Source organism: Erythrolamprus reginae, chromosome 3, assembly GCF_031021105.1.
Source record: "Erythrolamprus reginae isolate rEryReg1 chromosome 3, rEryReg1.hap1, whole genome shotgun sequence".
NCBI lineage: Eukaryota > Metazoa > Chordata > Lepidosauria > Squamata > Dipsadidae > Erythrolamprus > Erythrolamprus reginae.
The window spans coordinates 94,448,947-94,469,249 of NC_091952.1; positions in this window are offsets into that span (position 1 = coordinate 94,448,947).

Sequence of the window (20,303 nt, forward strand, 5' to 3'; positions counted from 1 at the left end):
ATAAATATGACCTTATTCAGGCTGCCATCATGCACACTATTCTAATAGAATACAGTGAAAGTAAACAAGCACAGGTTGGGCTGGAGGAAAATAAGTCCCATCTAAAACCATGTAACCTAACAAAAGGTGTTGTTTGCTACTTGGCATATGCTTTCGTCTCAGGCAGGGAAGTGAGGGAAACTTTTCCCATAATATCCCATTTGCAGTCACTGGAGATTCCCTGGGTGATTAACCTAATTGATTTAAAATTCTATATTCATACACATTAAAAGGGGGAAAACAAACCAGGCATGTGGCTAATATGGCCATTTGTAGATCATCAGTGAATGCTCAGTAGATCATTGGTCCAGCCAACACCTTGCAGGCGGTTTTGGACCAGCTGGAGTATGATAGCTGTCCTATTTTATTGCTTCCACTCAAAGTTCTCTAAAGAGTAGGAGGCAGAAGAATGCACAAACAAACAAACAAAGATGACTTGCTTTCCTTTGCAGAATTGGTTGTCCTGTGAGTTCAGAGTTAGACCTCTCATTTTAATGCAGTGTTCTTTATTGAGCTGTTAAAGGAGCTTCTCAGGTTGTCTGCATCAATAGCAATACTCATAAATAATGTTTAGGAAAATATGTGATGCTACTTAATGAAAAATTAGCCAACTGTGGCATTCTCTTCTTTCTCTAAACAAATACAGCACGTCTGGATGCTTTCTGTAGTCTTCAAGAACTTCCTTCATCAACTAGTCAGTGATTATCAGCTTGTTTTATAACAGTAACAATTGTGAGTCTTGTATAGCTCTTTTCATCCACAAAGATATGATAGCAGTGTTCCAATATCTCAGGGAATGCCACAAAGAAGGAGGAGTCAACCCATTCTCCAAAACACCTGAGGTTAGAACAAGAAGCAATGGGTGAAAACTAAAAAGGAAAGAAGTAACCTAGAACGAAGGAGAAATTTCCTGACAGAACAATTAATCAGTGGAATAGCTTGCCTCCAGAATTTGTGAATGCTCCAACACTGGAAATTTTAAAGAAGATAACCATCTGTCTGAAGTAGTGTAGGATTTCCTGCCTAAGCAGGGAGTTGGACTAGAATACCTACAAGGTCCCTTCCAACTCTGTTGTTATTATTATTATTATTATTAAATATCAGGCAGTATTATAAATAAACAGTATATTATCTTCTTCTGTAAATTGCAGCAAGCATGCAAGGTTGGGATGTCCATACTCTGTGCTCAAGAAATCGCCACATTGTTCCATGTTTTATTACACATGTATCATTGTTATATTGTAGTTCTGACATTTGAAACCATTTGAAAATAAAGGTTAATAAGGTTAAATAATCAAAATGTTGAAATATAATATATATTTTGATAGCTATGTGATTTAATGTTATTTCGTGACTTCCACATGCCTATTAAAAATATAATTCCTATCAGTGGATGGAAAGTCTAAAAGAGACATGACAGACTTTCTTTGCTCATTCTCGCCATGGAAAGAAGACCATTATTGATCTCACATTTACATGAGGTCTGCTTTTTAAGAAACTCAAAAACACAATTCTATGAACATTTGAGCCTTTTGGAGTCTTGAGGTTGACCAGGTGTGAAACACCTTGAGTCTTATTTTTCCCCATTTCTAGAACTCAAGTACACCACTCTAAGTAATGGTCCAGAGTAATGCTGAGATTTTTTTTCGTATTTTGGGGGGGAAATAGATTGAAATGACCTTTTGCAAAGTTCAGTAATAATGTAAGAATCCTCTTAGTATTTGGTTATCTCTAAATTAGAAAAGGATGCTAATATTTAAAAAGTGGCTTGATGCTTAGAGCTACCACAATAGTTTCATATGTAGTAAAAGAGAGAGTTTATAGGAGTATTTGATTATGATGATGTTCATCCATCAAGTTTGAGGAGGACCTTGACATCTAATAGGTTGTGGGCTGTATACGATGTGTCCACAGGTGGCTGGCAAGGCCTATACAGGCACAATTTTTTTTCTGGTCTCAGATGTCTTGCAGCCTTGGTGGATCAGCATGCGCCATGTTGGTTGATCTTGCACCAGGGTTTCTCAGGAGGTGGTGTTGATATTGAGGGACATGAAGGAGGCTTACAAAATGTAACATTTCCTTTGTCCCCCATGTGATCACTTTCCTTTAGACAACTCACCATAGAGGAGCTGTTTAGGGATGCAGTGGTCTGGCATCCTAGAAACATGGTCTGCCCAGCATGTCTGGGCTTTCATCAGCAGTATTTATTGATGCCTGAACTACGGCTTCACAGTGGAGATAAAAAGCCAACATTCTCTATTTCTCCTAAGCCCATACCTGTATTCTCTGTCACAGAACAGTTCAAATATTATTCATTCATTCATTCAGTCAGTCAGTCAGTCAGTCAGTCAGTCAAGCATGTACAGTGATACCTTGTCTTACAAACTTAATTGGTTCCGGGACGAGGTTCTTAAGGTGAAAAGTTTGTAAGATGAAACAAAGTTTCCCATAGGAATCAATGGAAAAGAAATTAATGCGTGCAAGTCCAAAACTCACCCCTTTTGCCAGCCGAAGCGCCCATTTTTGCACTGCTGGGATTCCCATGAGGCTCCCTTCCATGGGAAACCCCACCTCTGGACTTCCGTGTTTTTGCAATGCTGCAGAGAAATCCCAGCAGGGGAATCCCAGCATCGCAAAAACGGGTGCTTTGCTGGCAACGGAAGTCCAGAGGTGGGGTTTCCCAGCGAAGGGAGCATCAGTGAAATCGCAGCATCGCAAAAACACCGAAGTCCTCGAAACCCCACCTCCGGACCTCTGTGTAGCATCACAAAATCACGGAAGTTCCCATGGAGGGGAGCCTCAGGGGAATCCCAGCAGTGCAAAAACGGGTGCTTCGCTGGCAACGGAAGTCCGGAGGCGGGGCATCCTAGCGATGGTGGTGGGTTTGTAAGGTGAAAATAGTTTGTAAGAAGAGGCAAAAAAATCTTAAATCCCGGGTTTGTATCTCGAAAAGTTTGTATGACGAGGTGTTTGTAAGATGAGGTATCACTGTATAAGATAAGATAACAGATATAAATACAAACATGATTAAATTAAATGGATATAAATAAATGAGGACATTAGGACAGGAACGGTAGGCACGATGGTGCACTTATGCATGCTTATGGTATTATTCATTTCATGATTTTGCAATGTACGTGTTCTTTTTCCCCTCAGTATCCATAAGAAGGTTTTCAAAGGTCGTCAACTACTGTGGCCCAGCAATTTCTTATTCTCAGAACAAAATGCTTCAGGGAGGTGCTAAAAATGGATTCATTTCAACCTTTGGTTCCTCCTTATATTCTAGCCTTAGCCTGTGATTCACACCTTTGCAACCCCAAGCCCATACTTTTCTAATGAGTTTTATCAGTTTAGTCATTCAGGAACAGAAACTAAGGTGAAATGAGATGGCAGTTTACCAGGTTGCCCTCTCTCTTAAAATGTGGATAATTGTCTGGTGTTTTCACCACTGTATTCTTAGAATAGATAACAGCATTAGCATCTCAGTTGTGTTTATTTAGTAGTACTAGAAGGGAGACATAACAACATTCTATTACTTTCTCTCTTTGATCCTAAACAACTGATGATACTTGGAATATTAATTCCAGCACATATAACAAGATTTTACAGCGGATGTAACAGATTTCATCTTACAGCTTCTGTTAGTGCTGCTATAACAGAAATAAAAGGGATCTACTGTGGAAAAACAAAACCAACTTGAATAAACTGACCAATGCTACAATTGACAATAAAAGTTCAGTATGACTTACTGTAGTATATTTAGATTTATAATGTTGAAAATTGCTACTAAACTCACATACACTATATTTTATCATTCATAGTAGACTGAACATTTTCTTATTGTATTTTATATTTAACTTTTAAAATAATTTATCACTATAAATTACATACAATAAAGCAGATGATAAATCAATAAACAGAAACTCTTTTTGGTCTTTTTTTCTTCATGTCTCACATACATATTCTCACTATCTCTCTCTGTTTAAAATAAATACATAGGTATTTCCATGCTCTTGATCTTATTTCCATATGGCTTTTTGCAATGCCCCAATGACTTATTTTGAGATCGAAATGTCATTATGTTGCTATGTAGGTAGCTCTTTGGGGATAGTATTACAACAAAAGTTTCACAAGAGAAAGAGAATGTTGGATTCATTCTTGATTTCCTAATCTTTAGACTATATTGAATCTGTAGATAAAGATTGCTTGTTTCCTTCTTCACAATTTCAAGTTATAACAGTTGCAAGCATGGCAACCGATAACTGGGTTGAACTGAATTGTAGGACGTGTCAAATTTTCAACTTTAAATTTACAAACATTAGAGATGCTCAAAAGTTGCCATGGGGGTTGTAATTTAATTTAATTTAGATGTGCTTGGTAAGTAACTACATAAATATCATTGTTGTTTAACGTTTTGTTTGTTTCATATCAGTAACTGGGCTGATCTTCCTTCTCACTACAGTATTGAATGTTTTCAGTTTTTTAAAATGTGTTGCCTTCCAGATATCTGGAGCTATGAATTCCAAAATTCCCCATCACCGTAGCAAACTTTAATGTAGTCTATACCAGTCATGGTGAACCTTTTTTTTGCTCAGGTGCCAAAAGGGTGTGTGTGCATGCGATAGCTCATGCTGGTGTGATTACACCCATAATGCAATGTTCTCTGCACACACACGTGCACACAACTTTGCTGTAGAGGGCGTGAGAAGGCTGTTTTCCTCCTCCCCAGGCTTCAGAGAATCTGGGGATGAAGAAAAATGGCCCCAACGGGTCTACTGGAAGTTCAGAAATGAGCTTCCAATTGGGCTGTTGAGCTGTTTTTTGCCCTCTCCAGATTACAGGAAAGCCTCTTAAAACCTGGCGAGGGTGAAAATGGCCTCCCACTGCCCTCCAGAATGCCAAAAATCAGCTAACCAGCATGTACATGTGCTCTGGAGCTGATATAGGGCAACACCTCGCGTGCCCTCAGATATGGTTCCATGTGCCACCTATAGCACATGTGTCATATGTTCGCCATCACAGGTCTATATGTTTGATTTGGACACCATTTCAATAGAATCATTAAAAATAAAACTTTATGGTGGTTGAGATTCAGAATAATCTCATGCATAAGTGCACCAGAGTGCCTTCCGTCCTCTGTCCTAATTCTTCTCTTTTACTAGTATCATGTATATAAATATTATATCTTTGTATACCACCAATACGTAATTGACAAAACAAACAAACAAATAAATAGAGTCAAATAGTTGTTCATGAACTTCCTTATCTCTGTTGGCTCAAAATGTCAATAACAATGAAGTAGCCAACTTTTATAGAACATGGTGGTGTTTCATCCATTTATATATTTATGCATGTGAATTACTAAATTTTTCTTTCTCCCATGTGTGAGGGCACAACTTTTAGAACTTGATGCAATAGGAAAAGAAATAATGTATTCACTTGGGAAACTTGAGGGAGTTGCTTAAAATAGTACAGAAGTTAAATTCTTCTGGAATTGAGTGGGAATTATAGATTAACACAAGCATTTAAAAATATTTTGTTAAACGATACTTCTAGTTAAGATTGAATGATTCCATCCAATTTAGTTAAGCTGGCTTCTATCCCTTCATAACATTTTGTGTTTATAATTCAGTTAACTCCTAATCAATCTTTGTGGGTTCTCCCACACTAGTGACACTTATAAAGGAATGTGTAGCCATCCCTCAACAAGACCTAGGCTTGATATAAGCCAAGAAGAAAGGAATGCTAGAAAATTGCCAAGGCTACAAGACTAGCCCAGACTTGCTAAAGACATTTAAAAAAAAAAAAATCTTTTTCAAGAATGGAAACGTGCCTTTGAAAATAAAATAGATATGGTGATATTAAATATATTGAGTTTTTTTCTTCATATGCTGCTTCATATATATTTATGAGAATAAATAGAATCAGTTCTATAATCTTATAATTATCAGTACACAGATATGGAGGAGAAATTTAATCTCCTGTGATCTGAAAATGGCATTTGCTTTGGGGAAAAATCTTTATTGGGACTGTTACAAATATAATAGCTTTAAAAAGGGGTGGGTTTTTTTCAACAATGGAACAAAGGAATAAATTGTTAAATATTCTTTCTCTTCCTGCTGCAGTGCCAATAATTATTAAGCTACACAGATCCTATTCTTTGAATTTTAAAAAAAATTGCATATAAGTTGAAAACAGAAGTGTCTGGGGGAATGGTCAAAAGTTCAGGAGCAAATGACAAAAGCAAGACAAAGCCAGTGAAATACAAACTCATATTGGAGTTGACCCTTGCTAGGTCTTGGACCATTATAGAATTCCAAACTGTGCTCTAAATAAGGAATTAAAAATAATAATAATTAAAAAAGCAATGATGGTATATTTTGAAATCATGCAAACTCTTGCAAGGAAATCATTGGGAGTCAACCTGCATAGTTGTGTATAAATAATTACCAGAAGCCAAAGTTTGACTCCCAATGATTACAATATTCAGGAACAACCATGTGTTACCTTCTTACAGAAAGTGTTTCAATTTCCCCTATCATCCCACAACCTTGGAAGTCCTTGATAACCTCCCATCTAGGTACTAACCAGGGATAAGCTTAGCTTAGAGGCTTACTAAGTACTTCTTAAAGCCGTTAGCTGAAAATGCCTAACTCTTGAAATAATGTTGTAGACTGAACTTCTTCTTATGGCAAATAAAAAAAAAAGTATACTGGATTGTTAGCCCCTATCAAATTGTGTGTGTGCGCACGTGTGCACATTTTTTTTCAAGCATATCAGAAAAATAAAAACTTGTAGTAGTATTTTATCAGATTTTGTGGGGGGGGGGGGGGAAGAAATAAGGAAACCACAGTACAAGAGCAAACATGAATTAGCTGGATGTTAAGATAAGCAGGGTGGTCAACATTTATGGATCAGTGCTCCAATATCTCTCCAGTGTATTAAGATTCCTGAATCTTAATCAAATGAAAAAGTAATTGCTTTCCTGTGTGGTTGAATTGTAGAAAATGCACATTTAAAAATAGAGAGCTGTTTTGTAGTAGCAGGAAGTAGAGAGGAAAGAGAGAGTTCTAATTAATACTGAAATTGTCAGAGACTAATTGTATGTTAGCACCAAATAAATACTGTATTGTAGTTGGCTTTCTTTTTCCCCCTTCTTTTTCTTTTTGTTACAAGCTTCTTGTAATCTGCAATCAGATGTAGGCGGGTGTCCACTAGAACTATGTATTATAATTTGTTTACATTGTTATTTCACATAATTACAAAGCAAACACAATGCAAATAGCTTGCTTCTTTCTCTCCCCAAGTACTGGAAATGAATACATACACACACACACTAACCAACTGCCAATGATAATAACCAACAACAACTACATCAGCTTTCTCTGCAAAGTCTATCCTCATTTACAACTCTTTCTGCATACTATTGCTAAGAGTACCGGACATATAAAGTGTCACATAGAATGTGGGCGGATGACTCTATATGATAGCAGAGATGAGGATAGGACCAGTGTTTGGGCTCAAAAAATCAACTTTAATTAATTTAGAGCTTGGTGTAATGATGTAGTATGAGAGTCTGCATGCAAATACTGAAGGGTTGATTGTTCAAATCTTTGCATTTACTCATTAATTCATTGGGCTAAATAATGCTGTCATGTAATCAGGGTATAGTATTCATACAGCCTGCAGGCTCATTTATACTATATCCATGATGGCAAACCTATGGCACATGTCCCGGAAGTGGCATGCTGAGCCATGTTGCCTGGCACAAGCAGCGTCAGCTATTTCTCTTCTGGGTTTCTGGCATGTGTGCGTACACAAACACATGGTGATTAACTGGCCTTTGTGTGTTCAACAGTGCTGGAAGCCAGAAGAACTAGTCTTTTGTTTTCCAGTGTGAGCTGCATGCCGGACAGCTGATCGGTGCGTGCGCATGCATGGCAGTAACTGGAACACCTGCCGGCTGACATGCATGCACATGCCTGAAAGTAGAAGTACATTTTCCAGCATGCGCACGCCCCCTGGGCAACTCTTCCTAGTCTTGGTCCAGATGAGCATGTGAAACACGTATAAGCGCATGGAGTGCTCCCTTTTTGGCACTGGGTGACGTACACACGCATGCAAACTTTATTTATTTATTTTTATTTTATTTATTTATTATTTATTTATTATTTGGATTTGTATGCCGCCCCTCTCCGAAAACTCCCTTTACGGCACTTGGTGCTGAAAAGGTTCACCATCACTGCACTATACTATAGTTAGCAAACAGAAATGACTGCCCTCTAATAGAATTTGCACAAAATGTGTAGTGTTCTCCTTGGTTGGTATGTTATATTTTCTCCTTTATATGTTTTATCTCTAAAGTTAATCATAGTACCAGGAAGGTATTTTAGAAGTGTGGGTGTGTGTGACAGAAATGGGAAGATAAATCCAAGTCTCATTACTCTAGTGACCAATTTATGACAGTATTGCACATTTTAATTTACATAATATGGTTTGCACTTTTGTGACAGAAGCTGTCAACCAAATAGCAGTGTTCTAGGTTTTGAGGAGGAGTCTGTCCAAGCAACAGAGAGATATCCTTCAGTAGACAATTTTGCTTTTCCTCCTATCCTTGACCCATCAGGCACAACATTATCCCTTGAACAGTATACCACCAACTCACAGATACCAAGCATCTCACAGATAAGGATTCTGCAAAGTATTCAAAACAAGAAAGAAAGAAGTGTTGTAGTCTATACTATGTGTTCTTCCAATATTTTATTTCCTCAGCATTGAAACAATGCCCTGATATTCCCTGTCCTTTCACTACAGCCCAAGCATTTCTTAGGAGAGCAAAATCCAGCTTTTAACTGAGGATCAACAATTTCCTAATTAGAAAAAAAAGAACAAAAACATCCAAAGACCCACTCTACGTGTACTCGTAACCAGTTGTGGTATCAATAAAGTTCTCTCATTATTGGGTTTTTTTTAAAAAAAAACAGTCTACTGTCCAGGCATTGACTTTTATGGATATCATTCCCTTGTGTTGGGATATTCACCATAAAACAACGGCAGGAGTCTTGGATAATTTCTTTACCCCAATGTCCAGTTCCACTACAACTATAAACAACATTCTCTACCCCACCCCCATGTTTTCATTTCCCTTAGCTTTTGGATAATTTTATACTCTTCTTTTTCTCATGTTGTCTTATTAAATGGCGTCACTGTTCTGAAATCTGGAGTTGCGTCACGAGGATTGAGTTGTTTGCCAGAGTTAGCAAAGTCATTGCCTTTTTCAAGTGGCTAAATTATTTTTTACCAATTCTCTGCTTCTGTCTAGAGTCAGAATGGTGGTCTTTAACAGAAACCACATATAATCCCTAATACTATAACTGCAGACACATAAATAAAGCCTTTGACTTCTGCCAATAAGTCTAAAGGACTGACATCAGGGGTGGGCTTCTGAGGGTTTGGAAGAACCTCTAGCTAAGATTCTGTGCAGTTTGGAGAACCCCTAAATCCCACTCCTAGCTGGCCCCACCCACCCCGCCCCTCCTAGGAGTCTCCATCTTGGATGATAAGTAAATGCAGGGTGCATGAGAAGGCTCATGCCGGGTGAAAAACGGGCCTACCAGAAGTTTGGGAAGGCCAAAAACAGGCTCATTTCAGGCCTCCCGAGGACTTCCAGAGCCCGTCCCACTCCCACCCTCTGCCGTAATGCAGGAGACTGGCTAGGCCACGCCTAACATGGCCACACCACCTAGCAACCGGGCAGAGAAATCCTTGTTAAAAAATTTGAAGCTCACCCCTGGTGGACATCAAACCACTGTGGAATATCCTGCTTTATAATGCCATAAGTTTCTACAGCTCTAGCTCCAGCCACTACCTTCGTTCCAGTTATGTCCCTTCTTCCCAATTTCATCTCTGATGATTTCTAAAGCCTGCCCATCTCTGTTCCCCTTCTCTCTGCTATGACTACCATTCCTATGAGAACATAACCATATCTACTCTCCTTATGAGCAAAGCTTGTACAAAAGTAGCATACATACATATCACAAATGTACCGATTGCTATTCTCGCCAAGCTGTCCTGGCTTCGATATATGGTAACGATTATTTTGTGCCGTTGCTGTGCAGAGACTTATGGATAATTTTCAGTCATCTGTTCATTGTTTTATGGGGCATCATGTGAAGATGCAAAATTATATGTTACTTCTTGCAGAGATGGTAAGAACAGTAGATCAGGTGGTAATGGTATTTCAGCTTCCCATTAAATTCAATAGGAATGTTTTTAAATAACTCTTATAATTCTAACATGAATTTAGTCTTAATAATCTTAGGGTTTGGATTTCCATAATCTGCTTAGGTCATACATAGAAGATATATAACATTTCTCCAAAATGATTAGTATAGTAAATTTAAACAAAATTATGACGTTTCCTAGCTGGCATACTTTAAAGCTTAACACTGTGCAGTAAAGGATGTGTGTAGATGTATTCTGTGTGTTTGTGTGTGTGTGTAAAGTCAACCTACATCAGGATTAAGTTAACTTTGAACTATAATTCAATGTGTAATTCAATGAAGCTTTTAAGAATAATAATAATATAGGCAGCCTTCTTCCTCTTACAACTTCAAGAGGGCCATGCTGCCTGCCAGTTTTGAAAATTGCAATTCTAACACTGGAAGCTGATGTATATAGTACATTATTTCTATGGCAACTTGTTTTCTGTTTATAACCAGGGAAAAGGTTACTGATTTACAGAGGGTTTATAATAGAGCTAGGAAACTGTATTGCGGATTATACTTGGCTTCTAGGAAAATAAAGCCTACCTTAGAAGGAAAACAATGTAACGTTTAAAGAAATTGACTCTGTGAAACCAAAGTATTGTTTTAAATCAGGGTTCATCATACAAGGGATTTCTAATACAGCAAGATTCCAAATCCAAAGGAATTAAGCTGCTGCTGAGAAGAACCCTTTCCTGAAGTAACTAGCACTACACCTTGCCGCTTGAGTTCAAAGACGAGGTGTTTGTGCAGATACAATTGTGGGATTTGTTAACAATTTTTTTTCAATCTTTAAGAGAGGCTTAATATTACACATTCAGAAATCTATTGTGGGCCAAAGTAGTACTCGGGAATAACTGATTCACTTGCCTGACTCTAACTGTAAAACTTGGGGAAATAATTGTTGTAGCTCCTTCCTTCCTTCCTTCCTTCCTTCCTTCCTTCCTTCCTTCCTTCCTTCCTTCCTTCCTTCCTTCCTTCCTAAAAAGGTTGACAGACATTCAGTATGCTTAACATTATACAGTGACTATCTGTAATCTACAAATAATGTCTCTCTACACATATCTGATTATCAAGCTGGTGGGAATAGAAATATTTTTAGGAAGTATCAGTGAAGATGTCAATATTTGTTGGCTCACTACCAAGGAAAAGTTTCTGTGCAATCCATATTTTGTATTTGAAATGTTTACCTTCAGCTGAAACAATATAAATTGATTTAATACCTCAATACTGCTACATACAGAGAGTTCTGTTATGTTTAAGGATGCTGTTCTTAGTCAAAGGTGACTTAAAAAAATATAATATTTAATTTAGGGCTTCTATATTCTGTCACTATTACTTTGAATGCACTTCTCTATTCCATAATAATATACAAAGTATTTGTGATAAATTTGGTCTCATTTTTTTCCATACTCTTCTTATCAGCAATGGTCGTTTCATGTTTGCAAAAGTTAACATTTGTTAGTTACACATAAAAAAGAATAATGGTAATGATAATGATAATGCAGCTTTGCTTTCCAGCATACTGTAGATTCTTCATTGTCCTCAATCAATGGTGCCAAATTCCTCACTGACACTTCAAAAAAGTCCTTTTCCCTTCACTTATTTTGTGGTCTACTTTGTACAAATGTAACTATTATTCAAGGACACAAACTAGTGAAAGCTTTCAAATAGTTTCTAATTTTCACTGTGGATTAAAATGCTGGACTATGTGGTTCTTTCATCTATCGAGAAGGGCTCTTGAAGTTTCTGGGTAAATCCTATTCAACTGAAGAAAAGAAATGAAGATAATAATAATAAAATAAATAGATCTGCTGGTTATCGTTTTCACAGCCCCAAACCATTCCCTAAGGTTGCATTACTATTGCTATTAATCTTCTCATAGTTCCTATCATCCATCTCCTCCCATTTAGGACTGTATGACTGTAACCTGTTGCTTGTATCCTTACGATTTATATTAATGTTGATTATTTCCTGATTGCCATAAGGTACAATAGGATTTATGCCATATGACAATCATTAAGTGCTGTACTTCATGATTCTTGACAAATGTATATTTTCTTTTATGTACACTGAGAGCATATGTACCAAAGACAAATTCCTTGTGTGTCCAATCACACTTCTCCAATAAAAGATTCTGTTCTGTTCTCTTCTGTTCTGTTCTATTCAAAAGAAACCAATCAGACCATCTTCTAACAGTTATTATTTATTTATATACCTAAGTGTATATAATTTTGCAAAAAGAAAATGTCAGGGAGATGATGCCTGTTTGAGGAAAAGTATATTTTAGTTTCTCCAAAACAACTCTATATAAAATTATTAAGCTGGCTAAAGGAAAACAATTTGAAACATTAAAATAGTGGATAGGGGAAAAACACATTTTTCTCTGTCCCCATCATGCCCACTAGATCAAATCCTATTTCTCTGGTGAAAGTAGTCAATAGTCACTAGGCTTTATATTTATGTTAGGAGCTTGATATATACACAGTAAGTTCTCATCAGCTTTCCCCCAAAAAACTGGCATAGTTCTTCTCATTTAGCTCAGTGACTATTTGCAAATATGATGGTTAAATTCAACTTCTGACCGGTTTAGGCATTTGTGACCAAATTTGTATGCTTCATGATAACATGCACCAGAGTGAGATTAATTCTGGCAGAACTCTACAAGAGGACTTCATTTGAAGGATATGGCAGTAACCGATCATATTGACAAACTCTCTCTTTCTCTCAAATTCACCTAGCAACAGTGATGGGCTACCAAAATTTTTACTACAAAATTGTGGGTGTGACTTATGCATTTTGTTTCAACATCTTTCAGTGCAAATTGGGTGCTCTGGGGTGGAGCTCCTAATTTTGCTACCGGAACTGCATTCCTGACCGTTCCCGTAGGAGCCCATCACTGCCTAGCAACCATTTTACTTAATGGTGTGGTCCTTTAAATGGAACTCTATGTTAGTTCTGCCCAACCAGATTCACCTGTGAAGAGATTAATTAATTATTTTATTGCTCATGTCTATTTCACAGGGAATCTTCCCAGAATATTAGTTTATACCAGTACATAGACCAAATTAGATTGCATTCAAGGTAGAGTCAGATCTTGTCTTCTTACATGGGGAAAAATAATGAGGAAGGAGTACTACCAGGGGTGTGCAGCAGGCAGGATGGGGTGGAACACAGTTCCACCGGCGGAAATGAAAATGTATGCGCAGCTCCAGCTGATCGGTGGCTGTCACTTCCTAGATTACTGGTCTCGGCTCGGCTCTCCTTTTTTCCCCTGCTGCTGCTGCTGCTGCTGCTGCTGCTGCTGCATCTACGCTCCTTGCTTTTTTCCTCTTTCCTCCTTCCTGGCCTTGGATGAGCTTCCCTCTCTCTCCTGCCCAGCTCCCTGCAGCCTCATGCGGCCACCTCTTTCCTGAGGTTCAAGCAGATTGCGGGGTAGAAGCAGTGCTGGCAGCATTTATGCTTCTGACAGCACACGTTCGCCTAGCTACCCAGCCTGAGGTGGGGGGGGCGACCCAGGAAAGAGAGTGTGGGAAACGCAAAGCAAATTGCCAACCAAGTGAATGAAACTGGTAAGGTTGTATGTCAAGGATTTAACAGTTCACTTGAACAATGATGATTGTTCAAGCCACTCCCACCTGATCACATGGCTGGCATGCCACTCCTACCCAGTCACATGATCATTAAGCCACACTCAAAATTATTATCATATGTGTCTTTTCTTTTTTTAAAAAGTCAGGCACAAACCTGCCCAAGCAGGGTGGGTTCTGGATTCTGCTACTGCCGCTTTGCTCAGGGACACATTGCATGTGTGTGTATGCACATGTGCAATACTTTTAAAAATAAACTTCTGCACAGGCACAAGATGGTGGTGCCTATTGTGCCACCGAGAGAACTCGCTTAGGGCATGGCAGGCCTGAGTCACCACTGGTTCCAGTCACCCAGGTCACCAAGTTACTAACGGTTCTCTAGAACTGGTCCAAACCAGTAGGAACTTACATCTGGAACAAGGTTATAGAATATTTACCAAACTTAAAGATTTTAAAAATGTACCATTGTTATTTTGTACAAAATGGACAATGGTGTAGACATAATAGGTAAAGCAATTGAATATTTGGTAATAGAAAATATCACATAAATTATATCAAGTATCGAAATAGCTTCCCCATTCATAGAAGAGATAAGTATTCTTATAGTTCTATATTCCATTTGTTATCTATCATCTGTATGTCTCTCTCTCTCTCTATGGTTCTCACATTGACATTTTTAGTTTTCAAGTATTTTACTTAACAACATAGCTTGTAAACTTTCATTCATACATTCCACTTTGACCTCATAAATTGTGATAATAAACTGTAACAGTTGAATAGACATAGCTCCTTTGCTGTTCAGTACTTGACATTTCCTTTTGATATTCGAAGATCAGGTGTCTTGCATTATAAATTTATTCTATTAGATCTTGCATCTAACTTTTGTCTCTTTTACACTGGTTGGGGTCTAAAGACACTAACAGTGCTATCCTTTATATATCTATTCAAAAATAAACCCTACTCGGTTTAGGAGGATGCCTAGGAGTTTAGCTTTAGACTTCATTTCTACCATTTCTTCTTAGCAAAAAAAAGACATATTACACCAAACAAGATGTATTTGTCAGAATCACAGAATTAGAATTGGAAGGAGCTACTTTTGGCTATTAACTCCAACTGTCTGCTCAATGCAGGAGTTCGGATTAAAGCATCCATGACAGATAGCTGTCCAATCTCTCTTGAAAGCTTCCAGGGAAGAAGAACATTACCTAGAAGGATAACTAGATTCCCTGTCAAACTGCCCTCACTATAGTAATAAGAAAGTATGCCTAATATTCAACAAGAATCTGCCTTTTTGTAACTTTAAAAAAAGTTATTTTTGCTGTATTTCCATTGTCTCTTGACTTACTTTGAGAGAGATAGAGAACAGTGATATCCTTTTAGGTCCTATATATGCTGTCATATTTCCCTTCAGTCTTTGAAGGCTAAACATTCCCAGAAGCTCCAGTCTGTCTTCATAGGATTTAGTTTCTAGACTCTAATTATCCACTTTATTGTCATGGCAGCCATCTCAAACTAAACTAGCTTGCTAATCAGAATGTCATGGGGATATATATGTGATTTGCTGAGATATAGAAAGTAGAAATACTTTATGTCAAAATATATGACTGAATATATGTGAGCATTCCCACAACCTACTAAGGAAGTTGTCTATTGAAAATATGAATTCGGGTTAGAATGCCAAGACTTATCTCTAAAAAATCCAGAGAGGAGAGTTTACAGTATATGATACTGGATTATACTGGTAACTTGGAAGCATAATAAGGAAACGAGTTTATCAATTATCACATAAATCAAAAATTAACAAAACTCTATTAATTTAGTGGATTTCATTCCCAAACTTTAGTTTAGAAGTTCTAAGAACTGAATCACTAAGATGGAAATCCTCATTGAATTCTTACTTAACCAAATCAGAAAACTGAAATTAAAGTTCTGGGGTTTTTTTTTCTTTTTAAAGAAAACACATTCACGTTTCTTTTCATATCTGAACGTGTTCTTTTGCCTTTTCATTAATTACTTCATAGTGAACAGTTTTTCATTATTCTTATATATAGTAATCTATTATTTTGCTATTACCTGAACAAAGAAGGACAAAGACAATTCGAAAAGAGGACAAATGGAAGGAAAAGAAGGAGCCACTTTAACTTTCTGGCCATCCACAACAGAAATAACTCTGAAAACTAGCAAAATAGGTAGGTAGGGGGGAGGAGAAGGAGGGAGAGAGAGAGGGGAGAAGGAGGCAGTGAGGGATGGAGATCATAAATACAAATCAGTTGCCAAGCATCTGAATTTTGATCACATGACCATGGGGATGCTAAAATGATCGTAAGTAACTTTGAATGGTCACTAAATGATCTATCGTAAGTCAATAGGGAAGCCCTATCTCACAGAGAAAAGCTGCTCAGGAAGACATACGCAAAGAAAACAAAACAAAACACCAGATAATGTCTACCGGACAGAGAACATGGGGGCAAGGAAGATATGCCTCATTTTGCTGAATAACTAGTAACCAGATAATTAGCTCAGAAAAAGTTTAGACAGAAGGAACAAAGCAAAGACTATTTTAAATAAATCGAAGAAATCAAAATCAAAATGGAATTCTTGGACAAAGTCCAACAACATTTTATAAGACATATTTTCCTTGCATAAACATATTTATCTTTAGAGAATCATGTATTAATTACTGGGCTGCAAAAAGAAATATAGATCTACCTTCAAATGTACAGCTAGTTCAAAGATGATGGATTGGGAAAGTCAACAAAGAGTGCATTTTACTCAGTAAATCCCACTGAGTTCAGTGAAATTGCTTTCCATATAAGTGTAAGTGAATAGGATTGCAGTCTGCCTTTTTAAAAAAATATATGTACCTTTCCTGTAGTACTAAACAGACAAAAGAATTAAAATCTGATTCAGATTTATTGTATTTCAAAATATGCTCATCCCTATCCTTGACTATTATGTAGTAGAAGTAGCACATGTATGTATAATGCATACAGTATGCATTGTGTTGCAAAAACAAGTACAGTGATCCCTCGATTTTCGCGATCTCGATCTTCGCGAAACGCTATATCATGATTTTTCCCACCCGATGACGTCACTCTCTTCCTTCCTTTCTCATCTCTATCTCTCCCCCTCTTGCTGGCGGGCGGCGGGCGGGCGAGCGGGGGCATCAGCGAGGAGCCGGGGTTTCCCCTTTGCGTGGGTGGCGGGGAAACCCCGATCTTCGTCTGCTCGCTGCTGCTGCAGCAGCAGCGAGCAGACGAAGATCCGGGTTTCCCCGTCGCCCACGCAAAGGGGAAAGCCTGATTCGGCTCCTCGCTGCTGCCGCCGAGCAGATCAGCTGCTGGGCGGCCGCACAGCAGCGAGCAGACGAAGATCCGGGTTTCCACGCCGCCCACGCAAACTCCACCATCTACGCATGCGCGGCCATGGAAAAAAGGGCGCGCATGCGCAGATGGTGTTTTTACTTCCGCAACCCTACATTGCGAAAAATCGATTATCGCGAGGGGTCTTGGAACGGAACCCTCGCGATAATCGAGGGATCACTGTATAGTCTTTTAATAATCTTTTACCATTATGTTATTCATATATTTAAAAATACTCTAGACTGAGATAAAATTTATTTTATATGTTTTATAGGCACACTTTCTTTAAAGCATGCACATACTATGTCAAATGTGCATGCAATAGCCAGTGGTTGTAAAATATTCAAAGGGTGCATAGAAAAGCAATGCTTAACTTTGTTCTTGTTATTTAAAGTGAAATAAGGTGAACATTGAGTTTGTGCATTGAGAATCTATCCAAGATTCTGCTTCTGCATTTCCCTAATACTAGACACAATGCATGTTTAAATCTGATTTAGTGCCCAGAATTGTAGAGGACCACTGTGGTTCCTTTAGACTTTTCAAATCTAGTTATCTACTCGTGTATTCCACCCTCAATAATACTGAATTGTAAAGTTGAGGATTCCGTTATTTCATTACAAGGAAATGTATAGTGATATTTTTATCATCATTCCTTCTAGGAAACACTAGGCCAATTATGAAGCTTACCAGAGTTTAATAGATGAAAGCTTCTGGTAGTATACCCTGACATCTTATGAATAACTTATAGAGCAGTGAGTTCTTTGTCTGGAATATAAATCAAAATCACATGTAATTCTAACAGAAGAATCCCATTACAACAACTCCCCTCCCAATTATTATTATTATTATTATTATTATTATTATTATTGTGATCGTGATCATTATTATCATTATTAATTAGGTTTGTATATTTATAAGTATCATGTTAGAATGCCTCCTGTTCTTTGTTTTCCGATTTGGAAATTGCTAGAATTTTGTAGCAATTTCAGTAGTGTTATATTACATTATATATTATAAAAATTAAGCTGGTGACCATTCAATGTTACAACCGACTTATGACTGTTCTTCAGAGTTATAGAAACATAGAAACATAGAAGACTGACGGCAGAAAAAGACCTCATGATCCATCTAGTCTGCCCTTATACTATTTTCTGTATTTTATCTTAGGATGGATATATGTTTATCCCAGGCATGTTTAAATTCAGTTACTGTGGATTTACCAACCACCTCTGCTGGAAGTTTGTTCCAAGGATCTACTATTCTTTCATTAAAATAATATTTTCTCATGTTGCTTTTGATCTTTCCCCTAACTAACTTCAGATTGTGTCCCCTTGTTCTTGTGTTCACTTTCCTATTAAAAACACTTCTCTCCTGGACCTTATTTAACCCTTTAACATATTTAAATGTTTCGATCATGTCCCCCCTTTTTCTTCTGTCCTCCAGACTATACAGATTGAGTTTATTAAGTCTTTCCTGATACGTTTTATGCTTAAGATCTTCCACCATTATTGTAGCCCGTCTTTGGACCCGTTCAATTTTGTCAATATCTTTTTGTAGGTGAGGTCTCCAGAACTCAACACAGTATTCCAAATGTGGTCTCACCAGCACTCCATATAGCGGGATCATAATCTCCCTCTTCCTGGTTGTTATACCTCTAGTTATACCTCTAGTTATGACCCTTGCTGCATCCTCGTGGTCACATGATCAAAATTCAGGCACTTGGCAACTGGTTCATATTTATAACAGTGTCCTGGTGAGTCAAGGGAGAAATCAAGGGAGAAGCCAGATTCACTTAACAATGGTGTTACTAACTTAACAACTGCAGCAATTCACTTAACTGCGGCCAGAAAGGTCATAAACTGTGGCAAAACACACCTAATCTTCTTAGTGACAGACATGTTAGGCTTGATTGTAGTCATATGTTGAGGACTACCTATAGTTGGCACCTCTTCCTAATTCATTCAGGTCCATACATTTGATCTAAAAGTTGCCAAATTCAGAAGTGACTGCTTTTGCTAAAAAAAAAAAATTAAACTGAGTAGACCTCACTTCTATTGCTCTAGATATTCCCTCTTGCTGAGTTTAGTAAGGCCTCTACAAAGACACATTATTAAAGCTGTTTGGAAATGCCACTTTCTTCTCCCCACCCCAAATTACTCCTGTGATTTTGGTTTAGTTCAAAAAAGGACTAGGTAAGGTCTTTTCCTTTAAAAAGTGTACATTTGAAGTATCATTATTGAGAAAGGTAGTAGGACTCCATGCTGCTTTCAGAACATTTATTCAAAGAGGCTATCTATCTTCAGCATCTAGACAGGACATAACCAGAAATAATGTATGTATCTGGAGATGGATCAAAATAGTATGCAATAGGCAGTTTAAATACTTCAAAAGAAATTGTTTAAATTAAAAAACAAATGCATTCTGGCGTTATAAATTGCTTCTAGCATTATAAAGCCTAAAATAAGCCAATGTCAAATTTTGGAAATGCACTGCATGATTGGCAATGCACCTTTGGTACCTTTTGACCTTTTGACCAAGAATCATAGACTTAAAGAGAAAAAAGAATAGGAAAGGTGCAACCTTAAGATAATTAGATGTGAAGAATAGTTTTATATAGGTGAGATTTTTGAAGCGCTACTTCTTCTCCACACTGGTCCTACAGATTTCAGGAATGCCTGAACTAAGATTTAGTAGTGTAATATGACTATCTTTTGAAAGCCAGGTTATCAGGCAGAAACAGCATTGATTTAGATCATTCAATCTACCGTAGTATCTCCTCAGTTCTATCTGACCTTTTCCAATTCAATTATTGTTCTCTTGTCCATGGTGATAATGAAATTAATTTAGCACATAGCATAATTTAGCAAATATAATAGCAAGCACATAGACATAGTTTATCCAGGAAGAGCTGTCCCAAGCTTGGTCCTTCAGGTCTTCTAATTATACACCTATCATGACTGTAATCCACCTTGTTGCTTGTCATCTGCTCTTTTCCGCCATACCACATAAAACCATTTTGGAAATTTCATCATGAAAGTAACAAAAAG